Source organism: Neopsephotus bourkii, unplaced genomic scaffold (assembly GCF_033783945.1).
Source record: "Neopsephotus bourkii isolate Nb327-2 ecotype Australia unplaced genomic scaffold, CSIRO-AGI_Nbou_v1 NB_107, whole genome shotgun sequence".
Lineage (NCBI taxonomy): Eukaryota > Metazoa > Chordata > Aves > Psittaciformes > Psittacidae > Neopsephotus > Neopsephotus bourkii.
In genome coordinates, this window is record NW_026900624.1 from 1,951,287 (window position 1) to 1,977,171 (window position 25,885).

General features: G+C 42.8%; 1 long non-coding RNA gene across 1 annotated transcript; it reads left to right on the plus strand.

Annotated features, from left to right (window-relative positions):
• The first annotated feature begins 706 nt into the window (after positions 1 to 706).
• LOC133213983 (uncharacterized) lies at positions 707 to 20,811 on the plus strand. Its single transcript, XR_009725946.1, has 3 exons — positions 707 to 914; positions 4,214 to 4,399; positions 20,543 to 20,811. It is a non-coding gene; the product is annotated as an uncharacterized LOC133213983 (long non-coding RNA).
• The last annotated feature ends 5,074 nt before the right edge of the window (positions 20,812 to 25,885 follow it).

Below are 25,885 nucleotides of genomic sequence, written 5' to 3' on the forward strand. Positions count from 1 at the left end.
GTATTCCTGCACGTGACTCAAAGAGCGTATGATGAGTTTTCTGGTTGGTTTAAATCTGCCACTGAACTACAACCTTTTTTTTCTTTTAAACATTCCATGGGAACCTTTCAAAAATGAACCTGAAAGTAGCCAGAGAAAGGCCAGCGTGTCACCTTTTCCTGTGAATGGCACACAACCAGGATCCCCACAGAGCCAGCTGAGCACCCATCACTCTTCCACTCTATGTGGTGCCAAGCTTTGATCTTGGCAAAGGTAAGGGAACCTCCTCGGCCTCCACAGTTACATGGTTTCCTACTGCCCCCCTCTTTTTTTTCCCTTTCCTTTTTCATTACAAATGTTATTGTTTAATAGCAAGGGGAGAACTAGGGTTAGGAGAAAGGCTTCGGCTTCCTGCTTGCCTCCTCTTTTCTATCTAACAGAAGTCCTTGAAATGAATGTTTCCTTTATTAAAAACTGAGCCTTCTCCAACCCACACAGTTTCACAACACTTGATAGAATGCACATTTTTCCAGTGTCTTTTTTTTGTTAAGCAATGTTCAACAATAAAAAGTAAAGTCAGTAATGGGGCCATATTCAGCCTTAGTGTAATTGGGAGCAGCTCCCTCTGGCCTCAATAGGAGGTGCGCTTTCACCAGAGCTGGATTTGCTATCTCATGGACACCTCATATTTAGGATTGTCACTGTTCTACTAAGAGTGGCTTATAAACATCCTCCGATCTGTGAGTCTATTTACTTGCTGTGCAGCTTGGCTGCAAAAGAAAGGAGGGGAAAGGCAGTGAGCACAGGATCTTTACCTAAAAGCTGGCTTTATTTCCCTCCACTGGTTCTGCTGCCTCTCTGCCTGCTGCTCAGAGCTGGCTGGCACCTCTGAGGAAGCCGCCACGTCACACCTCGCTGGAGTCGGGGAGAACGTGGTGGGTTTGCTCTGGAGGGTGGAGGGTGCATGAAAATATTTTCTGTGGTTTCAGTTTGCATGTCTGCATGGAAAAGTCTAGTGAAATGTAATAGATATGAATCCAGGAGGGTCTGCAGAAATATGTGAGGACAGATTTCAAGGAAACCAGTGCAAAAACCCCAAAACCTTTTCAGGGGAAGGAATATTCCCAATAAGCTTTCAAAATCTGCTATATTTTTTTCTGTTAAATTCCACAGGAGTTTTCCATAGGGTTGATCCCAACCTCCTCTCTTCCAGGCTCTAAGCCTTACATTTTAATGAACCGAAAGAGCTTTGCTCTGTGCTCACTTACATTGCATCTGTCATCAGTGGCACTTCGCTAGCAGTGCTGAAACCCTTCTGTGCTTGCACTGCTTTCCTGAGACAGTGTGAAGTCCCTGGTCTCGGGTGGATGTCTGAGTGAAAGAGCAGCCTTTCACCTAATTTAGTCTTCAAAAATTCAAGTAATATGACAAACGTATCCTGCAAGATCATATCCTTCCTGTTAGGTTTACTTCCGGATGCACAGCGCCCTGATGTAACTGTTCTGCAGATCCACCCCTGGCACTCACAGCCATCTCCTCCTGGAGATCATAAAACCAATGATGTTGGTGCAATGGATGGAGAGGGAGCCTGTTCTGACTCACAGCCCGGGCTCCTCTGCCCTGAAGAGCCTGATACAGCTGCTCTGTCCAACTGGGTTGTGGCAGTGCCCCTGGAATTAAAGCAGAATAATGTTTAGTATTAGATACAGCTTTCTGAAAGGCTTAATGAACCTGACTTCCTTCTTTGAATGCCTTTAATTAGGTTAATAATATGGTCCCTATAAAACTTACTTATGGGGAGAGATACCAGGCGTTACAAAGCATGCAGGGCCAGAGGTAAAGGTGAGTTCCTCTGCCTGGGGCTGGGACAGGTCTGCAAGGCTACGAGGGAGTACAGAGCAGCATCTTGGGATCTTGGCAGCCTGCAGGCTGGAAGCCCCAGAGTTGGTGTGTAGCTGTTTCTGCCACTTGCATGAGACCTCACAGCACTAAAGAATTGCATGACATGAGGCATTCCTCCAAGAGAGGGATTTAAGGGGTGCTGAATATCAGAACTTGTTTCTCATACACCCTCTCCTTGTGAAATTTTGCTGTGGTTCTCCTACTGGTGGGGAAATTCCACTACTGCTAATACTAGTTACTCTCCAAAACCCTCTCTCCTGCCTTTTTGACAAGTAATAACAAAAAGCTATCTCCCATGCTCTGTGCTTTCCTGTATGCAACTTTTAGTTCTTCTCCAGCCAGACAGCTTTATTACTTTTTTTTTATTCCTCGACTCATGGCTTCAAACAACACAGGCTTGTCAGGCTTTTTTCTTGTGAATCTAACGTGAATGTAGATAAATTCTTGCTAATGTGATCTTAAACTTGACGGCTACAGTCACAGGCTGTGTTCTGGTTCTTTTGTTTTGCTGTCACTTATAAAAGAAAGGGGATTCGAGAAGAATTTTTTTTTTGCAAAATATGTCTCCCTGGACTGGATGGGACAGAAGCACAAATGTATGCTGGGAAGCTCAGCAGAAGGATTGGAAGATTTGCAAGCTCAGGAAGGCTGGCAGTGTGAAAAGATCGTATACTGTTCATCTAAAGTGCACCTTATAAAAAAGAATCAGGGCCAGCATTGTCTTTAAACAGTCAAGTCACCTTAGTTTGACCTAATGTTCTATCTGCTAGGCTGTCACAAGCTACCTTAGCCCAAAGACTGTTTACAGATCTCACCTCCCAAAGCTGTTCTTTTGCTCTGATGATTTAATGTGCATATGTGTAGTAGCCTGTCAAAGGGCAGAGGGTTCCCTATGATGAGCTAAGCCTCCCTTGGTACTGAATGAAACACATGGGCAGCTTGCTAACAGAGATCAGAGGCCAAGCAGAAGTGAAGTCTACAACCCAATCTCCAAAGTATAAGCTTGACACAGTCCCATCAAGCTGAGTGTGGGAACGCAGTGGTATCACTCTGTCTTGACATCTGGGAATTGAAGCACAGATGCACAGAACGGCTTGATCAGACACAGGAAACCTACACAGGACCTCATAACTGCACCTGCTTCAGAAGTCTCTGTCCAGTATTTTACTGTGAGACCAATGCTCTTCTCAGAACAGTTTTCCCAGGGTCTTGCACTCTGTGCTGCTAACTTTAACTGTAATGAAGTTTAGAAATAATGGTTTTTGTTCTGAAAGTTTGATGGCAGCAGAGGGGAAGCCCTGCACGCGTAGGTGAAGTGAAGAAATGAGAATGTCTAACCAGAGGATTAGCAGAATAGGTTTTTTATCTGCAACACTTTCAGTTTTGCTTAACAATACTAACCCCCTCTTGATGTGCACTTTAATTTCAAGCAATGAGTGCATCAGTGCCTTTTACTTTCAATTTGAATCACAGTAATTTTAAGCTGATTGCAGTCCCATGAAGCACCTACGCTCTTTATTCCCCAGCTTTGTGAACAAACTCCTAGTATCTAATGATACCTCCATATCTTCCTCCTTCTTAAATGGGAGCATGGAATATTTTTGTCATGAAGCACGCATATCTTGATTTATTTCTGAAGCCTGTAGAATAGCAGAAGTCACAAAATAAGCCTGAAATTGTGTGGGTGCACGGTAGATGGTAATGCATTTAGTATGTGATAATTAAAGCAGAGGAAAAAAGTCTGGAGGTTTCTGTGAGACAGTGTTGCACTTTCAGCAGCAGTTGATAATTTACAAAGAGGAATTATCCTTACTTCCCCACTGATAGATCTGGTGGAATAATAACATGGTGGTGGTGATGATGATGATAGTCTGCTGGCTGCTAAGCTATTGTCCTCTTTTTGGTATGTTTGTAGAAACCTGCAATGAACAGGACAAGTTGCTGGAAAGCTATTGAAAGATTCCAAAGACACTTTACACAGGAATTTGGGTTTCTCCCACAGTTTACGAATCCTATCCTCTACTGTTATTTTCAGTAAAAAAATCCTACTAGGGCTGTCTGAACAAGCCACATGAGCCAGACCCACTTGTATAAACACAGTTGAACAAAGTTGTACAAGGTAGGAAGTACGCTTGCAAGCAGGTAGTTCCTTTTCTTGCTGTGCTCTTCAGGGTCTTTAATATAACAGATTACCAGACTCTTTATTTTTTTTTTTATTTTTTTTATTTTTTGCTTTGGTGAATTTTGGCTTTGCAGAAAAACCTGAGACCTTTGCACATGTAAGCAGAGAGCACTGAATGAGAAAACCTCATGCCCTACTTCTCTCTTGCAGGGCCTGCTCTGGGGCTTGACTGGGTCTTCTGCCACATGCTGCTTTAGTGAGTTCCTTGGTCCATCACATGTCCTGAAAGCTGCAAGCAATAGAACCCCAGCGAGGTGGAGTGAGGGACCCATGCTGTTTGCTGGCCAGCAGGAGAGCTCTGAGAAATACTAAAGTTTCCTACATCTCATTGTGAGGGTATGAGAGGCAATCTGTCCGGTATCAAAAAGAAGGGTGGTCACGTGGCAAGCCCCACTTTTCCTGTGTCTGAATAGAAATGCAACAGATTTATATTTACTGTCATAATTACCTGCACATCTTCGGAGAAGTCAATGTCCCTGTGATCCAGTGTCCTCATCTGTAAAGTGAGATAAGAATAAGTCCTCTGTGAGACCACCGTATTCTGTTGGTGAGTCAGTTCCAGTTCCCTCTCAGACCTCTCCCTTAGCGCTTCTATTCTTGCCCATCCACTCCTAGATTCTTCCTCAAGTTTTGATCTCCCAAATCAATGCTGACTCACAACTCATCCTTTCCCACAACAAATCCCAGCTGCTTGTCCCAGTCCAATTTCTTCTTGACAGTGAGCTCCAATCTCCTTTCCTTATTCCTCACTTTGTTCTTACAATCAGCTAAACTACTGTTGCCAGCATCAAGGAAAAAAACCCCAACACTTAAATCCCAGGATATCCCTCTCCACTATGGCCAAAGGTCTTGCACAGGTGATGCCTGAACTTAGTTGCATGGCAAAGTTATAAGCCACTGAAAGCAAGGGCTTATCTGATAACAGCACTTACAACAACTACAGCAAGTAGGCATCTTACTTTTGGCTGCCCCCAGATACTCACAGCATTTCTATGCCATATTTCCATAGGGTGAGATCTCTTCTGGTCACCTCTGGCCCCCTCCCATTCCCATGAGTTGCCACAGCAGCATGAGGGGATGGTGCTAGCACGCATGGGGGAGGCCTGAAAAGAAAAGTTAACTGTGCTCTTACAGTTCTTTGAGAAGACCAGTTTACTCTCGGATAGTTTCTAATTCCTTCCAAGCTCCAAAAACCTGGATCAGCATTGATGACATAATTTGTGCTCTGCTTCCAGTTTCTATTGTTTCTGTGACCACCTGATTATTTGCTCTCTCTTGCTTGCAGCTGTGTCTTTACAGCTTCTCTGGAGGAAACAGCTGCTGCTTGTCTTTTCCTGAGCCAGGATGCTAGTGCTGTGTGTCTGTTTGATCTGTACTGAAGGCAGTTTGCTTGACACACTGAGGTGGGTCCACCACCTTTGACAAGAGCAGAACTGGGGACTCCCTTCGTTCTTTCTTTCTTTCCTTCCCTCCTTCCCTCCACCCTTCCTCCCCTCCTCCCTCCCTCTCTCCCCTCCCTCCTTACTCTCTTTCTCTCTTTCTCTCTCTTTTTCTTTTCTCTCTTGCTTTCTCTTTCTCCCTTTCTCCCTTTCTCTTCCTTCCTCTCTTCCATTTTCTTTCATTCTCATCCTTTCTCTCTTCCTTTCTCTTTCATTTTCTCTTTCTTTCTCTCTTTCTCCCTCTTTCTCTCTTTCTTTCTCATTCTCTCTTCCTTTCTCTCTTTCTTTCTTTCTTGCCCTTTCTCTTTATTTCTCTTCCCATCTCTTTCTTTCTTTCTTTCTTTCTCTCTTCCCATCTTTTCTTTCTTTCTTTCTTTCTTTCTTTCTTTCTTTCTTTCTTTCTTTCTTTCTTTCTTTCTTTCTTTCTTTCTTTCTTTCTTTCTTTCTTTCTTTCTTTCTTTCTTTCTTTCTTTCTTTCTTTCTTTCTTTCTTTCTTTCTTTCTTTCTTTCTTTCTTTCTTTCTTTCTTTCTTTCTTTCTTTCTTTCTTTCTTTCTTTCTTTCTTTCTTTCTTTCTTTCTTTCTTTCTTTCTTTTTCTCTCTTTCTTTCTCTCTTTCTCTCTTTTTCTCTTTCTTTCTTTCTCTCTCTCTCCCTCTCTCTCCTTCTCCCTTTCTCCCCTTCTCCCTTCCTTTCTCCCTTCTTTTCTCCCTTTCCTTTCCTTTCCTTTCCTTCCTTCTCTCTCTCTCTCTCTCTCTCTCTCTCTCTCTCCCTCTCTCTCTCTCTCTCTCTCTCCCTTTCTCTCTTTTCGTTTCTTTCTTTCCTTCTTCTTCCCAGCAGGCTGTGGCATTGCTACTAAAAAGATTTTTAAAAAGGATGGGGAAGGGATGTGTTTCAGCAAAAGGAAAGCAGAATAGCTTCTCACTTTCCAGAACAAGTGGCTAAAACTACCTTGTTTCTTCAAAACGGTCCCATTTCTGCCACAGAAACTCACAGTTGCTCTGTACCCTGCAATGTGCACACCTTTGTGAGAAAGCATTTTTTTCTTTTCCCCTAGTTCAGCAGCGCTACATGATAGATGGAGTTAACTCAGTTGAGTTTTGCATGGCCTTCTTTCTAATCATTAGCCCTTTGAGGAATGTGGAGGAGGGGCCAGCCCCTTCTCAGCAGTTATGGGAAATGGAGACCGATTAAATCATAGGCTTTGCCCTGTCAGTAAATATGTAAAAACGTCAAACATGAAAAAAAGGTATTTCCATATTGGGCGATGTGTTTTGGGTTGGCTTTTTTCTCAACTATAATTGCTCCAGCAGTATAAGAAGGTAACACAAGGTTTAGATTAGTCAAGCACATTTTTGCTCTATGTATATAATAACAAAAAACCCAGACCTGCCAACCTACCCCCAGGCCTTGGATTTTCAGTAGATTTGTTACTAAACTTCCCTCTACAGTCCTTAGAGGAGTCTTCAAGTGTGAATTGATGAAGACGTGCCTCCTGTACCATTTGCCTTTGTACATCTTGAGCTCTACTGCAACATCCTCTGGCTGAAATTTGTTTCATTAGTGTCCTGCTCAGTGGGAGCAAGGACAGCCCCAGTTACCCCTGCCCTGGAGCAGCTCAGTTCCCCTCTGTCATGGAAGGTTTTCTTGTGAGTGGGATGCCATGTTAGCAGCCTGAGCCCACCCTCCTCCTTGCTGTGCAGTTTAAGCTGCTCTGCCTCCAAGTTGCAGAGGTGACTGAGCCTGATCTCCTCAATGTGTTACTGAATGTCTCCGCTGGTCTTAAATGTCACAGTAAGACCCTGAACAGGGCATGACGGTGTTGATCCCCTATCTACATCTTCCAAAAAGTTTCAAAGTCAGCTCTTAAATACCTGTTGAGGCAAGTTCATAGGCCAGTGTGAAACTATAGAATTGTAGAATCACAGAAATTTCAAAGTCAGCTCTTAAATACTTGTTAAGGCAAGTTCATAGGCCAGTGTGAGACTATAGATTCATAGAATGTTTAGGTTGGAAAGGATCTTAGATACCATCTAGTTCCAGTCCCCCTGCCATAAGCAGGGACAGGCCCCACCAGACCAGCTTACTCAAAGCCCTGTCCAGCCTGGCCTTGAACACTGCCAGGGATGGGGCAGCCACAGCACCATCCTCATGTAGTCATTAGAGGCAGGCAGTAAGAATTCACCCCTGGGGAGAGCTCTCTTTGTAGTAGCTGAGAAGATGGCTAAACCCCCAGTTTGAACAAGTCATTTAGCTTTCAAATTGCTAGAGATAGAAGAGGCAAATCTCTGTAATTTTGAGTTCAAAGTGTCAGACCTTGCCAGTGGTAAGGAGCTACTTCATAAGCAGAAGGATGGCAGATTCTGGAGTGGGAGGAGGGGTGAGGGTGAGCTGGATTGAAGACACTTCAACCAGTAACCAGAAGAGCATTTTCCATATGTCAGATTGGAGGCTGCCAGCTTTGCTCATGCTGAATGATACCTTTCCCCATGATTAGTCCCATTGATTTTAGCAGCTCTGATCACAGAGAGCTAGACCAGGCCATGGTGATTCTGCCCCAGGAAAGGAGCTACCCACTGCTGAGCTACCACTGGGTCAGACCTGTCTCCTTGCAGCCCTGGGAAGGGAGCAAACCGTGACGGGTCTGTAGCTGGCACAGCACATGCTTCCTGCTGCCAGATGCCTTGGGGCCTTGGGAAAGGAAATGAAGGATACATCAAGTTTGCCCTTCTTCCCACTTGGGCTAAGGAAAGGGCATAGTCCTCAGAGGCTATTATTCCCCTGTGTGTGAGAAGCAAGACATAGGACACGTTATGGCCCCTTACTTCTTGCATTGGCATGCTGGCCATGATCTGGCCCAAAGTGAGGTGCTACTCTGCATGAAAAAGGGGCAGAGGCTGGCTCTCCATGGCCAGAAGGCTTTACATGGCCCAGAGCATGAGGTCAGTACAAGCCCCTTGAAGAAAGGTGTAGCAACAATGCATCCAGTGCATTTACTGGTGAACACAAAAGCCGTTTACAAGAAGAAGGGGGGAAAAAAGAGAAGGAAAAGAAAAAGGCATGCATTTATTCTCAGGGCAGAAAGAGTGTATGTGCCATCGAGCAATCGCCCACTGAAAGGCAAAGAATTGGTTTGTCACAATGCACCATTCGCTGGAGGTTTCAGATCCACTATGATATTATGGCTGACGGCTCAGAGACCTTGCCTTGACTACCAATGTAATTGGCATGGCTGGATGCTTTTGATTGAGTTTTAGCTGCTCCCCGGTAAATCTGCTGAATGATTCCGCGGGACCTGTGGGTGTGCAAAGCCCCCATATTACTCACTGACCTGCCCGTCTGGCTTGCTTGTCATGCAATTTACAATAACTAGCACTGTCCTTGTAACTCTAAGGTAAGAAGTGAAAACCCTTTCTTTTTCCGCTAATTGTTCTACTGGTTTTACAGTTACCAAGCTGTAAAGCACCTCATCACTCTTGTTAATTCTTTCTTCCTTTTGAGCTGCCAGTTAGTAATCAATTATTACCCTTGTCATTCATGCTGCAGCACAGCAGCTGGTCACAAGAAGCCTCTGTTTCATTGGGCTGGAGCCAATCAAGTCTCTCCAGCTGTCCCTTGCTGCTCTGAATCATAATGTACAGTACTTGTTGCTTTACAAGTTCCTTTACCAGACTGCTTTTCTAAAAAAACCAACCCAAAATAAAATGAAAAAATGTTTTTGCTCCCAGTTCTACCCTCACGGCACATCTGGCTGCTGAAGGGTAAAGTAAACTCCCTAATGCTGCATTTTTATGAGGGGTGGGGGGAAATACTTGATGTTAGCACAACAGATATTTTTGTCATATTCTCCATTTTATGAGATGACTGCATTGATATAAAGACTGCTGACAGATCAAAGGTTTCACTGGTAAAATGATATGAAAGGCAGAGACATTAACATCCATCAAGGTCCTGTTAGGATTTGCAGAACAGGGGTTCTGGGCCTCCCAAGTGAAACCTAGCAGGAAGGTCTGCGAGCCTGCATAGCAAATGAAAAGAAAACAAGAGAGGGCACACAGAATATTGGAGGAGGTAGTGACCCACAAAATAGTAGCAATTCGAGCTGCAAGACACCCTGATTGAATTGCAGTGGAGGCAAACGCTCTCAGGCTTGCTGTTCTTGTTATGGAGCGATGCACCGCTCAGAACTGCAGTCTGAGCTACCAGCTAGGCTTTCAGATGACTAATTCAGAGTGGAAAACAACGGTACCACCAGCTTCCCTGACTGTCTTTGTTCCCAGCTCCCACATGCTGCTGAGATAAGAAATCTTGCAAAAATACCCAGCCAAGATGCTAAGTATCAGGAGGAAGTGTCTGTCTTTGGGGATTTGATATTATCATCCTGTAACTTACGTTCCTTTCTGTATACTTTAATCAGAAGGAAGAAACTGATTTAACAGTTCCACTACTGATGTGGGTATTTTCATTGGCTTCATGGGAGCAAGACACAGGAATGAAATTTTGGGAAAAGTCTTTTCTAGTTACTTCTTCCTCTCTGTGATATGCCCCAAGGAACCAATTTCATGGGAGCACTAAGCAACAAATTCAAGCATAGTCTAACCCCCACTAATTACATGCTGCTACAAGAATTTGTCTTCTTGGTATTTGGGAACCCAATTAGTATTAACTATATGATGGCCACTGATGACATTATCTAAAAGTGTCTAGGTTTTATTGCTGCTGCAGATCATCCCAATAAACTTATTTCTGCCAAATTGAGCACAACCCCGTTTTACAAGAGCACTACTCGTATCGTGCAGTGCATATTTACCATGGGTTTGGTAATAGCTTTACCCCAAAGGACATAGCTTTATTTGTAGAGAAGTCAAAAGAAATGAATGCAGTTACCCACATTCCATGGGACAATGTCTACTGCTTTGGCTTCTCAGCTGTTTGTGCCAAAGAGCATGGGTGCTCATAGTGCCCCAGTACTCTTCATACTGACATACTAGTCTTGGGAAAGCTAACATCATGGGATATGGTGCTGTGCAGATACATCCCACTTAACTTACTTAAGTTATCACAGGTGTCAGGGCAGGTTTAGACCCTAAGGCTCCATAAGGGGTAGCTTTACCCTCCTCTTCTGGCAGCTCGGCTCAGAGGACTGGATGTCTTTGATATGAAGGTTGTATTAGCCAAGGCTGAGCACTGTGATAGGTAGACTGCTTTGGGTACCCTAACAGCCTTGCAGGCTAGCTTGATTATCTCCACATGGCCTGGTACAGTGCTGTGTCGGTGTCCCTTGTGAAAAGCAGTACATTTTGTCATTGTGCACTTTAAGTGTGGAATTACTTTTCAGTAAAGAGTGTGCTCTGCTGATGTCTTCCTTGTTTGTGATCAAAGCCCTGCTTGGGCACAGAGGTCTGGTGATGTGTACTGCTGTTTAACAGGCTTGCAGCTGTGAAGGCTCCTGACTGTCAAGAGAAGCTCAAGAGGAGTAAGTAGTCCGCTTCAAACAGCAAGGGTTCTCAAAGAAAGGGCCATTTCTGACGTATGAAATAACCTCATAAAGAGATCCCAAAAGGCATGGTAGAAAAGAGATTTGCACATCTGTCGCATGGATCCTTTGCAAAGAGCTCACTCCCATCTCGGTTGAGTGGCCTTTTCCACAGTAATCTTTGGGAGTCTGGTGCCGTGAAATCCTGTAGGCACAGAGCTGACACAGATTTGCACTGACTGTTCACTCCAAGTTTTTCCAAGTTTCCTGGCCTCCCAACATCTTCTCTGAGCTTCTCCTAATAGAATTAGTCCTCAAAAATCTTTAAGAAACAGCAGAAGATGAGAAAAGGAGAGCTGTGTGATTCTGGCTTTCCATATTGTTTTAGAAGAACTGCTGGTTGGACTCCATAACCTCTATCATTGAGGACATGCCAAGTTTGCACTGGGTATTTGATTGGTCTCCCTGCTAAAGAACAACAACAACAACAAAAATAATCTTGTGAAACAGACTAATCAGAAAAATATATTTTTGAGTTATCTGAACATTGAGGGATCAAATGTAAGCTTTAACTTCTGGAGTTTATTTCTTCAAATTACAAAAATAAAACTCCTTTTAAAAGGACAAAAAAAAAAAAAAACCCAACAAACCCATCATTTGTTCCCACAGAGGAAAGTTTGACCTTATTTAATTGTGTTTGGGTTTTGGCATGGTAACAGTGTCAAAAGTAGCAAGCTCCAGAGGAAAGATTAAATTTTGATGAAATGACACCTTCTGAGATACAAATATTCTGGTGGAAAATTTTTGCTAGCTCTGCTTAGAAGCCAGGCCTTTGTTTCTGGCTTTTGTACAGATGTTTTGCAGGTCTGTGGGAAGATGCTCTTGGGACAAGTGAGAAAAACATTTGGTGCTGTGGCACTCACCAGTACAAAACATTAGACTTAAAGGGTCTGAACATCACATTGGGATCCACAAAACTCTAGTTAGCTGTTTGCATGTGCTGATCCCTCAGTGGGCTCAGCAGGAGACTGACTGGCTGGTACAGCACAGTGATTCTGAAGCTATTTTTTCTTTCCCCAGGGCTGAGCTGGCAATTTGATGTCTGTAGAACCAGGGGCACTGTTGCTGAGAAGACACCACTTTGTCTCTTCCCTCTTTCTGCACAGGTCGAGAAATGGCTTCTTCCTCTCTGTTGAAGAATTTGATTTACTCTCTTCCACTCATGGGCAGTAACACTTAGTCACCATGTTCACTGCACAACTTTCCCCACTGATGACTGAACCTGTGCTTTATAATGTCACTATAATTTCTTTTTTCTCTGTCTTAGGTGCTCCAAATGATGTTTAAGCCTCTCAGTTTGATCATAGTACACATACTAAAATGGTTAACAACAATTTGCTTCCTATCCTTCAAGCAATTAAAATCCTGCTGCAGCAATAAGAAACCATCAAAACATCGTCCAGGAGGAGGCATAGCATGTAAGAGGTGTTGCAGGAGTTTAGAACTTGTCTTTAGCTTTAAGATGTGAGGATCTGAAAGAAAATACTCTCCAAAAAGCTGACACTGCTATTGCTGCCACTGAGGTCAGCACCTGGGCAAGCTGAACACGAGGTGACTCATTGCTGGAACATCCCTTTCAGCATTCTGCCTATGAGAAAGATAAAAATATCATCATGAGGTCCATCACTTTGCATTGTACTTAGCGTTTTCCCATGGCTGTATGCTTGTTACTTGATCAGTCATAGTGAACTTTATCTTCTTGCACAGCATAAACTTTCACAATAAAGTGTGGAAAGTATTTTGTGAGTATAATAGAATATGGATCTAAGTATATCCCATGTTCATTTAGAATTATATGAATGAACATTAGTGCATCTACTGACGTCAAAACATTGGACGGTCCTTAGGTTTCAGAGAGGAGAAGAAAACTGACGCATCCTTTACAGATCAGCTCCTGCACAGGTCCAGTGGAGAAGATATAGATTTTCTTTGCCTTCTCTGCCCTGTGAGATGAGGTCCAGATCTAGGTCAACTTTTTATTCCAGGATCTGCAGCAGACTAGGGCTATTGTATCCAGCATTTTGTGCCCGTCTGGAATATCTCTATCCCAACCTACCTGGTACCAGCAGAGTCACAGCATGTAATGGAAAAACCTCCCAGGAGCCAATGAAGAGAAGTTTATAAGATTTGCAGAATAAGTCTTATACAATTCCATATTTCTCTAGAAATCCAAGTCAGGATTCAGCTCACCTACTGCTAAGTGTATAGTGAGACTAGACATCTCAGATATAGCTGCCCAAAGGCAACAATAGGAATGACAATCATCTTGCCAGCCTCAAGGCATCTCGATGTAGACGTGTAGTCTCCCCTTGGAGTCAATGGAGGGAAACATGGGCTTCTAATTTAAATGTTCTGATCTCTCTTAGATGTCCTTGTTCTGAAAAGAAGAATTATCTCTGTTATTCAATTGATGTGAAACTATACAACTCTGGTAGTTTGAGAGTATGATGAACCTAGCTTTAGGACTTGCAACGTAAGGTCACCTGCCTGGAACACCAAGATAAGCAATTCTGTCATCTCACCTTGGTCCAAGTGCATTAGAAGTTGTTAAGAGGTGAAAACTGTACCAGGGTTTGTGCTAGATTATGTACATGTGACAGATCCAAATCAATACTAAAGGTGAGAAGCTTCTTAAAGCAGTGATTACATCAGTAACAGCAATATTAAAACTGCTGTTAGATTTGTACTATTCTTTGACGTAAAACTAGAGTTCTAATGCAACAGTTCAACCTCTACTCTGTGTGACACTTACTTTGCTGGTGCCATGTGCATATCATGGATATGACTGCCTCAAGAGAGAAAGATTTTTTGTGAGAGACTCCTAAAAGTAGATTTCCATGTGCAGAGTTTTATTATTTCCCATGTGATTTGTGTAGCAATATCTTCTGCTTTCTTCAACTAATATCCACACCATTTTTATTTCTAAATCTCAATTTCCAGTAATTTCACCCTGCCGTCTCTTCCCCCAGAATCAGAGGTTTGTGGTTAATAGCTTCCTGAGTATACAAGCTGCTTCATACGCTTTGCAAATTAAAAAGAACTTCCCACTGAAATGAAATGTAAGTCTAATAAAAACACAAAGCAAACTACAGAATAAGGCAATATCCAGATGTGGGATACTGGATGAAATTCTTCTCTTCATTGGATTTTGTACTGTGGAAATCAAAGTTCTGGTTATCATGGGAAAAGTGCTACTGGCTTTTCTTGTCATAATAAGCTAGTCTTTTCAATATAGTCTGGTCACTCATTCACTTTATAGCTACAGTTTTCTATTCAGTTTGATCAGCCACTTGGAATTCCCAAGTGTCAGCTGCACAGTTTAAAAACTGCTTTCCAAAGGATAATTATGCAGACCTATTTTTAGATGCCTAAGTACCTGCTTTTAGAAGCAGAACTGTGGATTTAGGCACCCATCTTAAAAACGTAACCCGCAGCAGTGCATTACTATCCAGACTCCAAACTTGGATGCTGAACTTGAAGTATGGCATTGTGCACATTTCCTGTGCTAGTGTCTCTCCATGGTTTGCTTATTACCAAAGAGACAAGAGCTTACATACTTCCATAAGAAAACGCTTCCACTAGATCTAATACAGGTAATACCAGCCCTCAAAGTGATGTTGGTGGTTTGTGACAAATCTACCCCACTGCCTTCAGTTTTCCATCTTGCCTTGGACCTTAGTCACCCAAGTTTACTAGACAAACTGTATTAATTAGAGGTGCTTTGGGCTTACCAGATCCTCCTGCATTAACTGAAAGTACCAGTGAAATCTACACGGAACAAAGTGAAGCCCATTGTAGAAAACCCACGTGAGTGGGATTTGACTAGACCTTTGGAGCATTTTGTAACTGCTAGAAGAAAACATGATGCCAATTTCAGAGCATCGCTGGCCTCAGTTGATCATAGCCTTGACTGTCCTCTAGGATTTTCACCAGACTGGAGTGACGCATTTTATTGGGCACTGTTTTCAAAATGAGCTCTTGTTGATTTCCTCAGCTGTAGAAATCTACAGATCATCAATCTAGAGTAATCTCGTATCTTAGGGGTTACCTTTCACAGTTAAGATTTAGGTCTGCTGGACACAAGTGAATCTTTCCCAAGCTAGCTACACCTTTTCTCTATCCTACTTAATTCACCTGTGCATTTTTTTCTCACCTTCATCTGTTCACCTAAGACTACCGCTTCCAACTCTTGTGGTCACTCATTCCAAAGCAGAATGGATCCTCCACCTGCCCCCTTCTTGGCCCTCAATCAACCTTTGGTCATTTTTGCACGACTTTCTCTGTGAGTTCTTTGGAGATTGCATAGTTTACTTGCTGTTCACATTTCAAGACTATTACAATACTTCATAGTTCTATGGCGAGTTGTGTTCAATATCTGTAACAGTTTTTAAAATTCATGATACTCATCTTTCCAGTAACAGAAAGCATGTCCTATAGATTTTATAAGTGTCATCTTGGTTGGCATTTTTCTAAAAGGGAATTCTACTTTTTAATCTTCTGTCCCTTTGAGGGTATCGTTATGCGTGGCTCCTGCCACCATGGGAGGCACAACTAATCACTAAAAGGCAAGATAATGCATGCTTCTTTCAGATGCATTTAATGTGATTTCTAGAGGAAGCCCTTAATTTCATTAGTCCTGGGAGCATCCTCATAGAATCGTAGGACAGTTAGGGTTGGAAAGGACCTTAAGATCATCAAGTTCCAACCCCCCTGCCATGGGCAGGGACACTTCAACTAGATCATGTCATCCAAGGCTCTGTCCAGTCCAGCCTTGAGCACCTCCAGGAATGGAGCATTCACAACTTCTTTGGGCAACCCATTCCAGTGCCTCATCACCCTCACAGTAAAGACTTCTTCTTTATATCTAACCTGAACTTCCCCTGTTTAAGTTTGAACCCATTACCCCTTGTCCTACCACTACAGTCCCTCGTTTCACTACAGGATCAATAATTGCCTGGGCAGTGTTTGGTTCAACAGACATGTAAAACCAGCTAGCACTGCTGCCTAAAGGAACAGTCCCACTCTTGTTCTGTGTTTGCTGGCTACTTTTTTCTATGGCCTTGAGTCTTACTAGGGAGAAAATCTGACTTCAAAACAACCCATGAAGTAACAGCTTTTTCACTTTTTTTGCAGAAAGACCCATGGTGGCAGAAAGAAGGAGTGGTGAGGGAGGTCAGATATATTACTTTAGTGCTGTTTTATGCCATCCTGAAGTATTTGCTGAACTGCAACTAAGGGGAAAATATTTATAAAAATACTTGTCATCTCATTGCTTTCCTGTGCTCCCTGTGTATTCCTAGTTACTGCATCTAGTGCTTTAGATTGAAAGCTCTCTTGGGCAGGGACCATTTTTTTGGTGTGTGACTATAGAGGGACTAACACAACAGTATCAGTGTCCTTGAGGCTCCTAGGTACTAATGTGACAGCAATAATCATCATAACCCAAAGGCTGTCCAGTTAGGGTACTGTTAAAGCAGATTGACCTCCGCACTGTTTCCAACTCTGTCTCTAGCTGCCTGAGAGAAATCACATCATCTATCTGTGTCTGGATTTCAACTCTTCAGGGCAGGGACTGGTTCATGCCCTAGGTTACATACAGGGTTCACAACCTTGCTTGTAAAGTACCTTTATATTGTTCTGTTTTGGTATCCAGCAGTTCAGACAGATCAGTAACTGTGCTTGGCCCAGCTGCTGCTTTGAGTGGGATACTTCCTTTGTTTTTTCCAGACCATAAGCCCTCTCCAGGTATTTGTACATGTTGACCACATTATCCTTGGCCACAAGGTTTGGGTCTACAAGAGCATTTTATTTCATGTATCATAGAATCATAGAATAGTTAGGGTTGGAAAGGATCTTAAGTTCATAGTTTTTAGTATAGATTTGAGGGGTTCTATATAGGAGTCCTGCAGCTGATGAGTCACGTAAGAACAAGTAAGATTTTCCTTTCTTCCAGACTGGAAATATCTTTCTTTCCAAACGTGTCTTGATATTTTAACCTAATAACTCCTGCCATTAATAAAGACTCACCAGAGATTTTAGTCTAACCCCCAAACATATATATTCATACACATCCATAGGATTTCTCTGATAGAACCTTTGCTTCCCTTGGAGGGCACTGATCTCAACTCAGAAAAGGCGTGCATATCTTATCCTCCAAACCACAGTTGACACTCAGGTGACAGCTATAACTGAATAATTTTTAGTTTGTTTAATTTTTTTTTGCATCCTGTGTTTATTAGATATCATAATGGTTGAAGACATGGTCAAAACATCAAAACACCAAAGCAGCACTTTGCCTTCCTGGTGGAAGCGTGGTGGAATTCTCACTGCTGTAGCACATATTTGGTTCCCTACTGGAAGAGTGTGAAAATTGCACAGATTCTCACACTGCCTTATTTCAAATCTGATGGTGTGTTTTTCCTATGGCATCCCCTAATTTGGACACTGCAAAGCCAGATGTTTCCTTTTATGTTGCTACTGATCACAGGAAAGAAAAAACAAAACTAATCTGAAAAAGATTTGGCAAGTAACAGCTTGAGTGCAGAATTCTGTAATGCTGAGCCTCATATCAAACTGGTTCCAAAACAGGATGTTGCAGTGCATGTCTAATATCCCTTTTCTATCACACCCCAGAACAATTTCTGTTGCTATCTGAGCTATGAATTGCATTAAAAAGCAGCTATCAAATCTCACAAGGAAAGATTACATCTACTTCAACAAGAAGCAGGCACAGGTTTCATCCATTTTACTACAAGAGATGGACACAAAGGTGTTCCACTTTCAGACACTATACAGCTAGAGACCCCCCTCCTAATGCCCTGACAGTTGTGTTACTACAGCGACAGAAACAATCATCCTGTTTGTTAGTCATATCCCAAACGAGCAGACTTGCACAGTGGAGTTAGCCTTTGCTAATTGCTGCTCCTATAATCTAAATAGAGCCAGGATAAAAATCAGATCTTAATCTAGTCAGTCATATGGCAATTCATGCCATCCTTGATGATCAGCATTTGCTCCTCGTGACTGAATATGCCATAGTTCATTCTGTAACAATCACAGACAGTCTCAATTTTGGGATATAGTTATCAGCAAAATTTTGAGGGGTTTAGTAACATTGTCTCTTGATCTATGGGATGCCACAAGTTGTGTAGCTTGAGGAAAAGCACTTAAAAAACCTCCATAATTCGCACTTTTTCTAACAACAGGCTGCTATTTATTATTGGCAAGAACAGAGCATGGGCTTTAGAATCTAAGCAAAAAAGACCTCTGGCAATGAGGAAATGAGCCTAGACATTTTTCATGAATGGGGCAGAGCTGCTTAACTCTGACTGGCTTGTTTTCTTTTCTTCCTATTCACATCACTCAAGTCCCACCTTCCTGCCTTAAAAGGCATCTCGTTCCCTGGCAGCAAGACAAGTATCTGTTTGATGTCAGCACCCTTTTATTTGCTTAAAAGCATCTTTTTTTCAAGCCAGTAAATTGAAAATGACTACCGCGTCGAGAACTAGCCAATTTCCAGCACTCTCTGCAGAACTGGTCTGCTTTCACGTTTGAGAGATATCATTAATTTTCTAATGAATAATGAGATCAGAGAGCTTGTATGCTGTATTATGTGTAGGAAAATGCTTATGTAAATCAGTAAGGCTGTGGTAGCTTCCCAGGGGAACTTTAAAGCTTATCATATCATTAAATCTTATAACAATTCATTTTTTTTTTAAGCAATGCAAGGAAAAAAGAAGAAAAGTCTATTCACTGACCATTTGTAATAATATGTTTATAATATGAAAGAGAAAGGAAGGCTACTAGATCATATATAAAAAAACACAACCAAAAATCCCTTAGGCTTTGCAAGCTGCACCCTTTATTGACGGAAAGGCAGCCCATATATTTACATAGCTGAACCTTGTGAAATACGTTGAATGCAATGAAAACATTGTCATAGTCAAATGCTGGCATTCAATGTGGGTTTCACTTTTCCAGGCTCCCTGAAACAGATTTCAAAACTCTTCTAGCACATCACTACCAGTGACCTTGGAGGCACCTTCCTCATATTCTGATGCTTTTTCCTTCCCATGTTAGTAATGAGCTCAATGAAATGAAAGTGCCTACCTTCCTTTTAACTTCCTTTTAAGCATCTTAGTGACAGGAATAGTTTTCATTTGTACTGGGGCTAAAGAAAGACATCAGGATACCATTTTTCCAGTGGGACCAAGCCCTGCTCCATGGATTCTATTCATCACATTTACCACCTAGAAAATTTTTAATTAATCTTCCTGTTTCCTTCCTCTCCTGCCTGTGCTGAACATAAACAACATTTGATTTGCCAGTGCCATTAACTCTGCAAGTTACAGTATATGTTGAGCCAGCATCACGAGTTTCTCTGCAAAGTCAAAAGTCTCAACGTCACTTTTCTTGGGTTGAACTCATACAGAAATATGCCCATTCTTGTGCTCAATACTCTTGTGCCTTGGACAGTCCTGCCAAGGGGTCAGGTAGCCCTGCTTCTCTGGATTTGTGGGAAGAAGTGTCTCATGAGATGAGAGCTCTGTGTGTAACTTAGCAGAGAAAGGTAGTAGCTGGGGTAATTGTGACTGCCTGCAAACATGCTGCTGAAAAAAAAATCATTCCTGGAGTTTTTAAAGGGGGCCTGTGGAAGACAGATGTAGGAACCTGGTGCTTATCAGCTCTTCACATCTTTTAGAGTATCCTTTGATATACTTCTTTCTCAATGTCTAGTCATAAACTTACCCCCTAACAGGGCAGTTGCTACTTCCCTTCCCATCTCCCCTACTCATAAGGCCATAGGTGAGCCTTAGGAGATGAGACATGTTCTTACTGCTGTTGATGTTGGGTAATCAGTGATGACTCATTGAATAACGAGTAATGGTATTGTGCAGTTTGCAGCTTTCTCCTTGAATCTTACAGCATTTTGCAAAAAAAACCCACCTTGCTCCTTCCTAGGAATGCAAAGATGGATTTAAAATGAGGTACTTTCCATTAACCCAACCTGATGTGACACATCCTCTTGCTTCATATGGTGCAGGGTTGCAGTGACCTCCACCAGCCATCTATGAGAAGCCCTAAGTGAGTACTACTGGTTGCTGGGGCAGTACATGCTGGTAGGTCTGTGCTGATAGGAAGACAGGAGATTCCTCTTTTTATCCTAGACTGTTCCCACTTCTATGCTACATATTAGATTCATGTTTTTCTACATTTGTTAGGAAGGGGGGAAGAATGCATCTGTTGCTCAGCAATGATGAACTGAAATTGGCCCTGGTTCAGGAAAAAAAAGTCTATTCAGGATAGCACTTAAACTGAGACATAAGTGCCAGCCTGAATAGGGACAGAGTTAAGCCTCTGTTTAAATGCTTTCCTGAACAGGGGTCATTAACACTAGCTCTCTCACTGAACAATGGATTATTACTAATGGAAGCATCTAGCATTCAGATAGGCATCCAAACTTTTTCGCGCTTTCTTTAACTTCACTATTTTCTGCTGCTACTTGCAGGCCAGTTGGCTGCTGCACACTTAGAGGTTCGAAGAAGAGAAAGCTCCCAGCAGTCTGTCAAGAGAGCCATTCAACTTTGAAGTGCTGGTTTGGAGGGCAGTGGCATGAGGTGGAGAATCAAAAGTGGGATGAGGCAGGTGGGGACTCCCTGTGAACTCAAGGAGTGATGAACACCTTTTTCTGTTGAAAACTTGGTCAGCTGATTGCCAAGTAGCAATACTGAGAAAATTACAAAATGACACAAATAAACATTTTGGCTGATTTCAAAAGAAATCTGGTTTTTTTTCAGTGTCTTGTCAGAAAACTAAGCAGGTTTTATTCTGTCATCAGCATAAATAATTGAATGTTGCTTGTCAAACTGTGAATAAAATGTATTTATCCATAAAAATACAGTTTAACAAAACTTATGGATTCATTCAAAACTCTTTTCCAACACTTTTCCCTTCCCTAGTATAAAATTTTGGATGTATCTTTCATATACAGATCATCTACAGTCAGTTAAGTAAAATTCAGCTGTATTTGCTAGCTGACCTCTTTGTTCTCCAGTTTACGAGCTAATGCAGGAGCAAAAGCAAAAGGGTCACCAGTGAGAGACCAACTGCACATATTGATTATGTACACATTTAGCTCTGCATACGGCAGGCTTATTTGTTATGGAAGTTTTGGCATAGTTCATGAGCCTCCATGAAATCATGGGACAGTGTTAGGCAGGGCTTTAAAAGCCTCTAATGGGGCTCAGTGCCCAGTGCAGAGACTGGTGGGACAAGGTAATGTGTCTGGAAATGTGCATAGGTCATTAATTTGTTTTTTGCAACATGATTTACTGAAGGTGAATTGAGCTCAACCTAATTGCCTCCTTCTATTATAAAATCTCTATATTATCTCATTTTGGGGTGAGAGAAAAGTGGTATATGTCATCTACCTCCACTTTGGCAAGGCTTTTGACAGTGTCTCCTACAGTATTCTTGTATTCAAGTTAGGGTGTTATGATCTGCATTGGTAAAAAGCTGCTTGGATAATAGAGCTCACAGGGCAGGGTCTAAAGGGTCTTAACCTACCTTGAGGCATAGAACAAACTCTGCAGGTGTCTCTAATAGATCCCGTTGAACATCTTTATCAGTGGCATGGAGGGGTGGTAGAGTACTTAAGTTTGCAGATGTCATCAAATTGTAGGCATCAGTAAATTTTTACAAGCTCAGGAATGTTGCCTCCCAACTAGAAGGAAGTGCAGCAGGAGGGCCAGGAGACCTCCTTGGATGGATAAGGAGCTGCAGAGGAAACTTTGAGGAAAAAAAGAGCTTATAAAATGTGAAAGCAAGGCCAGGCGGCCTGGGAAGAATGCACGGATGTTGTCCATGAACCTAGGGATCAAGTTAGGAAAGCTAAGACCCAGTTAGAATTAAACTTGGCTAGGGATGAGAAAGAAAACAGGAAGGGATTCTATAATTACACTGCAAATAAAAGACAGACTAGGGACAATGTGGGCCTGCTCCAGAATCTATCAGGAGAACTGGCTACCCTGGATGGGGAGAAGGCTGAGGTTCTTAATGACTTCTTTGCCTCAGTCTTCACTGGAAAATGCTCTGACCACACCACCCAAGTCTTGGAATGCATATGCAGGGACTGTGAGAATGAGAACCCTAGGCTCATGGTAGGAGAGGATCAGGTTCGAGACCATCTTAAGAACCTGAATGTGCACAGGTCCATGGGCCCTGATGAAATCCATCCGCGGGTCCTGAAGGAGCTGGTGAATGAAGTTGCTAAGTCCATCATATTTGAAAAATCATGGCAGCCAGGTGAAGCTCCCCACAACTGGAAAAAGGGAAATGTAACCCCCATTTTCAAGAAGGGGAAAATGGATGACCCGGGGAATTACAGACCAGTCAGTCTCACCTCTGTGCCTGGCAAAATCTTGGAGCAGATTCTCCTGGAAGGCATGCTAAGGCACATGAAAAACAACAAGGTGCTTGGTGACAGGCAGCATGGCTTCACCAAGGGGAAATCCTGCCTGACCAATTTGGTGGCCTTCTATGACGGGGCTACAGAACTGATGGACAGGGGTAGAGCAGCTGATGTCATCTATCTGGACTTGTGTAAAGCATTCCACACTGTCCCACACGGCATCCTTGTCTCTGAATTGGAGAGACATCAATTTGATGGATGGACCACTCGGTGGATACAGAACTGGCTGGATGGTCGCACACAAAGAGTTGTGGTCAATGGCTCAGTGTCCAGCTGGAGACCAATAATGAGTGGTGTCCCTCAGGAATCGGTGTTGGGACCATCTTGTTCAATGTCTTTGTCAGTGACATGGACAGTGGGATTGAGTGTGCCCTCAGCAAGTTTGCCGATGACACCAAGCTGTGTGGTTCGGTTGATACGCTGGAGGGAAGGAATGCCATCCAGAGGGACCTTGACACGCTTGTGAGGTGGGCTGATGCCAACCTCATGAAGTTTAATCATGACAAGTGCAAGGTCCTACACCTGGGTCGGAGCAATCCCAGGCACAGCTACAGGCTGGGCAGAGAAGAGATTCAGAGCAGCCCTGTGGAGAAGGATTTGGGGGTGCTGGTTGATGAGAAAATGAACATGAGCCGGCTTCAGTGTGCGCTTGCAGCCCAGAAAGCCAACCGTATCCTGGGCTGCATCAAAAGGAGTGTGACCAGCAGGTCGAAGGAGGTGTTCCTGCCCCTCTGCTCTGCTCTTGTGAGACCTCACCTGGAGTATTGTGTGCAGTTCTGGTGTCCTCAACATAAAAATGACGTGGAACTGTTGGAACAAGTCCAGAGGAGGGCCACGAGGATGATCAGGGGACTGGAGCACCTCCCATATGAAGACAGGCTGAGAAAGTTGGGGCTGTTCAGCCTGGAGAAGAGAAGGCTGCGTGGAGACCTCATAGCAGCCTTCCAGTATCTAAAGGGGGACTATAAGGATGCTGGGGAGGGACGAGGGACTCTTCATTAGGGAGTGTAGTGATAGGACAAGGGGTAATGGGTTAAAACTTAAACAGGGGAAGTTTAGATTGGATATAAGGGAGAAGTTCTTTACTGTAAGGGTGGTGAGGCACTGGAATGGGCTGCCCAGGGAAGTCGTGAATGCTCCATCCCTGGCGGTGTTCAAGGCCAGGTTGGACGAGGCCTTGGGTAATATGGTTTAGAGCGAGGTGTCCCTGCCCATGGCAGGGGCGTTGGAACTAGATGATCTTAAGGTCCTTTCCAACCCTAACTATTTTATGATTCTATGATTCTAAATATATTGTAGCCAGGGTGCCATTCAGAGGCACCTAGACAGGATAGAGGAATGGGACAGCAGGAACCTAACAAAATTCAACAAGGTCAAATGCCAAATTTTGGAAAGAATAACTTCCGCTAATGGTACAGGCTGGGAACTGGCTAGCTGGAGAGCATACCTGCTGAAAGTGACCTGCTTGATAGACAGCAAGCTGAACATGAGCCAGCAGCGTGCCCTGGAAAGAAAATACACTGACAATATCTGGGCAGTATTAGCAGAATAATAGCCAGCATGTTGAGGGAAGTGATTATCTCCTTCTACTCAGCACTTTTTAGAGGATAACAAACATACAGCATTCAGTACTTTGACCCCCCAAAAGAAGTAAGACATTGACAAAGTGGAGAGAGTTCAGCAGAGGGACCCCAAGAGAGGGCTGGAGTGTGTACTCCATGCAGATGTGCAGAGGGGATAGGACTTCTTCAGCTTTGGGAAGAGAAGCCTCTTCACAGTGGTGCATATCAGGAGAATAAGAGACAACATAAATTGACAGAAGGGAGTTTCTGATTAGAGATAGGGAAAAGCTTTTCAGTCATGTCATTCATGACTTGTAACAGGTTGCCCAGACAAAACTGTGCCATTTCTGTCTGTGGAGGTTTTCAGATCAAGCCCTGAACAACAGGCTCTAATCTCTTGCTCAAATCTCTAGTTGACCTTATGAGGTCCTTTCCCAAACTCATTTTCCCTATGCCACCGTCCTACAACTCAGACTCGTAATGATTTCCCTTCTCTGTTCTTGTTTTCACAGTCCTGCGCTGCTCTTTCAGACCTCAGAGCTGTCTTTCACCGAGGATGAGTTCAGAACTGCACATCTGAGCAGAGAGAGAAGGAGAAATCTGAGAGAGAGGCAATCACTGCAGGGTCATAAATGGGCACTTGTCAGGATTAGATTTTGTTGATGGATTTGACAAAAAACCTCAAAGTAGTGACTGATGGATGTAACCAGTTTGCCTTTACATTGCAAATCTTTAGATTTTCAAAGGGGCATGGACCTCGGAATTAGAGTTATTCTTATAACAGTGAGAAATAGAAAGAAAATTGAGCTCTGTATTTCAAATATCTGTACATGATATGATAGAACAACAGTGCTTCAAACTCTTTTCTTAACACTCAGATTTCTGAATTTAACATGACAATTCTAAAGTCACCTGAAGGTGACAGATTGGGCAGAGAATTCTGAAGGTGACATTAGAAGGTGACCTTCAAGGTTCTGCTCTTGAGCTCATGTTAAAAGTATCCTGTTAGTGCCAAAGCTTCCATATTGATTCATCAGTGCCATAAATTTCCATCCTTTATGGATTTACAAGACGAATTATGCAGCATGTAAAGCTCTTTTGTAGGATTGTGTGAATGACCTCTTTTTGACTGCTGAAATCACTGTTGTAGAATTATGATGGTATTCTTTCTGACACACTCTTCCTATTGCAAGGAACATGTACTTCTAAATAACACTGCATGCCCAAGAAATAGTTATGAGTTTCTCCCATGTGCTTGAGTAACTGAAAATGTTACATCCTTAACATTCCACTTCTGTGGTGTTACAAACCAGCTGATGTTCATATGAAGGCTAGCTCTGATTGCTGGAAGATGACAAGAAATACTGGTATTTAATTTTGGCATGTATTTTCGAACTTATTGAATGACATCAGCTTCAGCAGGCTGTCCATGAGTCAATCAAACACTGACATTATTCATTCATGAAGCTGGACAGTCACACCCTCCCTTGTGAGCAGGAAATACAAGACATGCTACAAAAATAACCACCTAATCTTATGCGGTGCCTCTTTCAAGGCACAGGGAACATACCTGCTGTGTTGGTATGTATTGGCGGAAAGTACACAGAATGAGCCATGTGTTTTGTCTCTCATGAAGTCAGATATACATTCCCTTCTCTTTTGAAAAAAGTATTTAGAGGTACTGTTTTTTTATTTACTTGGGGTATGTTTTATAATTGATTGAAGCCTTTATGCTTTCGTAAGGTCATTTCTTTCTGTAATAAATGATGAGCACAAGGGAAGAGTCTGGTGGTTTGCAAAAGTCACCAGGATTCATACA